We start from the raw sequence: 5,134 nt of genomic DNA on the forward strand, positions 1-5,134 counted from the left end.
GAGGAGTTTTCGGGTGTGGTGAAGCCCAACAGGAGCCGTTGTTCTTTGCAGGGCTGAGGGAGAAGGTGCCAGGTGGACCAGGAACTTAAAATAGGCACAGCGAGGCACCATGGCGCACGCCTGTAACCCTAGTAATTTGGGAGGCTGAGGTAGGAGGATTGTAGGTTCAAGGCCAGCCTCAGCAACTCAGCATAAACCTATCTCAAAATAAAAATCATAAAGGGTTGGGGATGTAGCTCAGGGGTGGCGGGCCCCTATACTCGATCTCCAGTACCAAAAATGAAAAATAAGGAAGCATGAGAAATACACCAAGAGAGATAAGGAAACAGGACAGCCACGTGAAGCAGGAACAATCATCCCTCAAGCAAGGAGTTTGTGGGAAAAAATAGGTATGAAAATATATGGTGGTTAAATGAAGAATATGGTGTCATAACAGGACAACAGCAGACTGGAGAGAGCTACAGGTCTGATGGGGAGCTTTTCCAGGAATCTGGTATCGTCACACTAGTATCATGTGCACAGTGGCCACACCTGTCATACCAGCAACTCAGGAGGCCGAGGCAGGAGGATTGCAAGTCTGAAGTCAGCCTCAGCTATCTAACAAGGCCCTGTTCAAAAAGAAAAACAAAAAGGGCTAGAAATGTAGCTCAGCTGGCAGCAGTTCAGCTGGGCAGCTGTGGCCAGCATTTCCTTGTCTTTGTTTTTAGCGTCCAAAGACAAAACGACAACAGATTTAGTTTAAAGACCTAACTGGCTTTTATTTGCCATCTTTGCTCTAGAAACCGGGAGGGCAGGTCAGTGAGCTGAGTGGGGAGGCCGGCTTTATAGGCAGAAGGATGAAGAGAGCCCGAATCTCATTTCCAAGCTACCGTCCCCGTGGGGTTAAAGGAGAGGGGGCTCCCTTGTCATGCTGACCCGGGGGACCAGAAGCTCCTGCGTTTGGGAAAACTGGCCTTCATCAAAATCCAGTTTGGCGGCTCTGCTGGGGTCTGGTCCTGTCTCCTGGGGCCCAGGGCAGGAGGCCGGTCCAACCCTGAGGCTCCTGGAAAACGTTTAATGAGGGAACTCTCCCGGAAGGGAGCTTCAGGTTCCCTGTGTTGACATTTCTCTCCAGGACACTTAGGGTCACTGGGTGTTATCAGGCAGGCTGGGATTCGGGGGGAGAGAGATGAAGCTCCAAGGTGATTTAGCCCAATGTACCCTCAGGAGGCTCCACAGGAGAAAAGCCCCATGGATTTATTCACTTTATTATTTATTATTTACTATTTATGGAGTTTGGCATGACCCAAGCGCCTGCAGAAACGAGGACAGGGACCCCGGGCAACCGTCCATCCTCCTGCTTAGACTGGAGTGGAGAGTCGGGGAGAAGGTGGCTGGCGGAAGGGAGTGGCCGGGTGGTGGGGCTGGGAGGAGACCCAGCCAGGCCAGGCCGGGCTCCTCTGGGTCTCTGTGTGACTTTCCTTCCTTCCAGGGGCGGCCAGGCCCTCCGGAATGAGGGTCTTCTGACCTACAGTCACGTCGTCAGGAGCGTCACCGCGGCCAGCTCCTACAGACAGGCTGGCGAGACACTCCTTCTCGGCTTTATGGTGGGCAGGGGGAGAGGCTTCTGGTGTCTGGGGCCAGCCTCCAGGGAGAGGAATCCTGGTTCCTACAGCCACCTTCTGGAAACAGGAGGCAGTCAGAGGAGACTCAGCTCCTAAACCCATCCAGCACCTCCAGTGGAAGCACCCAGCACGCCAGGAGCCATGCCCAGGGTGCCCTCTGAGCCAGGGCCAACCTGCTGGCCAGCCGCTGCCTCCTGGCTGGAACCTGGGCACCTCCTGGCCAGACGGCAGCCTTTGCCCTATCTACCTTCTTGTCACCCTTGGCCTCACCTGGAAGGTGGGCTCTGGTCGCAGAAATAAAACACAAGACATTGTGTTTGACCAAAGGCATTGGAATGGGATCTCCTGTGTCCTTACGCTTTCTTAGTTGGTCTAACCAGGTAGGGGAGTGAAGGCCAGGTGCCCAGGCCCTCTGCTGGCTTCTCAGGATCTTGCTCATGCAGCCCCTCTGGCTTCACAGAGGAGAAGGAGCTGCTCCCAGAGTGCACCCTTAAAGGACACCCTGTGTGGGGCGTGCGGGACGCGGGAGGCTAGAGCACGCCAACGCCTCCACCCCAACCAGCAGCTCTCATTTCCAACTTTCTGTTCTTCCAAAAGGACGCTTCCTCAGCTGTGGTGCAAGAATGAAAGGGATCCAGAGCCAAGAGGTGGCAACACCTGTCATCCCAGCAGCTTGGGAGGCCGAGGCAGGAGGATCACAAGTTGGAGGTCAGGCTCAGAGACTTAGCGAACTCCTGTCTCAAAATAATAATAATAATAAATAAATAAATAAATAAATAGATAAATAAAAAGGACTGGGGATGTGATCCAGGGGTGAAGTGCCTCTCGATCCAATCCCCAGCACCAAGGGGGAAAAAAAAAAAAGACTGAAATGGATCCAGAGAAGACTTGGGTGTCTGAGGGAGAACAGCTAAGGTGACATGGGTGGGAAGCACGCAGGTCACCTCTCGCCCTGGCTCACGGACCACCATGGCGACCTGCCGTCTTTCTGCGTGTGATAGAGCCTCCACACACTCCTAAGAGCCTCAGCTGCTGCCCAGGCCCAGAGGTCACAGGTGCTGTGATTCCCACGTGGACACCAAGGACCACTTCAAGAGAGGATGCCAGAGCCCAGCTCCTCCAGGCCCGGCCCCGCTGTGGGTCTGTCCAGGAGGGATGTTGGGTGTGGCTTTCGTCCTCGCCGACTTCGGGGCAGGATGGAGGCTGGTGGCTCCTCCTTAGGCTCCAGCTGGACCAGAGAGGGAGGGGGCAGGAGCCCTGAGGCACACATAGCCACTGCAGGAGCGCCACCTGGAGACAGGAGGTGAGGCCTGCGGAGAGAGGCTGGAAACGCACAGCCGGATCCCAGACCAGTGAGGTGGCCTGAGGTGGCCCACTGGGGGAGGTGTGGTCATCGGCATCACAAGAACAGCAGGGGAGGCTCTGCAGCCTTGTGAGGCGGTGGGGGAGGGGCGGACACTCCAGGTGGAAGGAAGCTCTCACCCTGCTGCCGCAGCCTCCAAGAGCATTTCAGTGACAGCTGACGCCTGTCCCACCTCACATCTGACCAACAGAAAAAACGCAAAAGGAAGAGCAATGTGACCGGAAGTCCTCATGACCTTAAGATGACCACCAAGGTCGTGAGGCTTGCCTCCGGGTCACCTGAGGCCTGGGGCAGTGATCACACCGTACCAGCTCCGACGCCGACTCCGACTTCACTTCAAAATGCCTGCGGAAGGGCTGGTTCAGAAGAAGCGTTGCAGTGTCTTAATTTTTAACATGCACATAAAAAGTTGAATCTATCATAAAATATGCTGAATGTCAACATAAAAAGGAAGACAAGAAACGCAGGGGTTTCTGGGCCGAGGGAGCGTCGCAGTCGGCTCCACGGGCTCCTCCGGGTTTGCCCAGGACCTTCCCAGGTTCCTCTGGAAAGCCTTCCTTCCTGTGTTAGAAGCAGAAGGCCCCCTCCTGAGAACCTGCACAGCCTCCACCAGCCCTGGGAGGACGGGCTGCGGGGCCCCACCTGCTGGACCCTCCGCAGATCTCCCCCTCCGCCACCAGGAAGTGCCGGGAGCCCCGGAGGCCCCGCGCCCAAGGCTGAAGACGGACCGCTGCCCTGGGTGGACAGGCCATCTTCTCCCAGTTCCAGGGCTGGAACCAAGGTGTCAGCAGGCCCCCAAGGAGGACTTCCTGTTTTAGGGGTTTTTTTGGCTCAAGGATGGTAGAACCAGCTGTCGGCTCCCGCGGCTGGCGGATGGCCTTGCTCACCTCGTCCTCGGCCGTCCCTGCACGCACGCGTTCCTGCGTGGCTCTGTAGCTCTGTGGGCTGAATCTCCTCTTCCTACAGGACGCCAGCCGGGCTGGACTAGGGCCCACCCTAAAGACCTCGTTTCCCACCATGGTTCTGCATGGCCCTGCCGCCTGGCACAGGCACCCTGAGGTCCCGGGAGCCAGAACTTCACCACCAGCAGGGCCGGTCTAGCCCATGGCGCCCTCCACAGGCCTGCTTTCTCTCAGTAAAAGCTCTCCGTGTATTCCTTTCCACGTGGCGGGACGGAACCTGGGGCCAATGTCTCCTTACCAAGTGCTGCTACGTGACCCTCCAGTGGGTCCAACAAAGTCATTCACAAAAACACAGCCACATTTTTTCCCACGTCCTCAATTTACGTGCCTTCGAATCCCGGGCCTGGATTTCCTCTGCTCCTCCTGCTGCGAGCTCACATGCTGAAACCGTTCCCTCCCATACCATGGTAGGAGGAGGGGGCTTTGGGGTGTCTGGGTCGTGGGGGTGGGGCCCTTGGGCGAGGGATTAGTGCCCTCGTGAGAGAGGACCAGAGAGCCCTCCACGCCTCTGTCCTGTGAGGACACGAGAGGTCGCAGTCTGCCAGCCAGGAGGCCCTGGCCGGAACCCAGCCCTGCTGGCACCCTGGTCTCAGACGCCCGGGCGCCAGCGCCGTGCAGTATGCACTTCTGTGGCTTATAAGCCGCCCAGTCTGCAGCCCCGACAGACTGAGGAACCCGCTCTGACACTGGAGGTCGGCGTCAGAGGAGGCCCAGGCTGGCAGACGGGAGGGGAGGTTGACCTGCAGGCCCACTGTGCGCCAGCTGCTTCCAGGCTTCCGGTGTGACCCATCTGCACACGCCTCCTGTAGGGTCGGCTTTGCCGCTTGTTTTCCACGTGGACAAACGAGCAGAGCTCAGGGATGAGAGGGGCGATCAGCCCAGGATGACACAGAAAGGGACCCGGGAGGGACGGCTGCGGAGGCTCTGCGGGAGGGAGGCTGCGGCGGCGGAGACGCCCTTCCAGGCCCAGCTTGGGGGCGCCTCCCTCCCACGCTCTGCAGAGCTCACTCACCCCTTGGACTGGGGGGACTTCCTTCCCAGGAACCACAGGAGGAGGAAGCTGACCGGAGCAGAGGGGTGCCCACCTTGGAAGCGATCGGAACGGGGAGCCAAGGGAAGGCGCCTCTCTCCGCCGTCTCCCCGTGTCCCCGGAGTCAGCCACCGGCTTCCTCCACATGGCCGGACAGATGGTCACCAGGGCTCCT

This window comes from Sciurus vulgaris, assembly GCF_902686455.1.
Source record: "Sciurus vulgaris genome assembly, chromosome: 17".
NCBI lineage: Eukaryota > Metazoa > Chordata > Mammalia > Rodentia > Sciuridae > Sciurus > Sciurus vulgaris.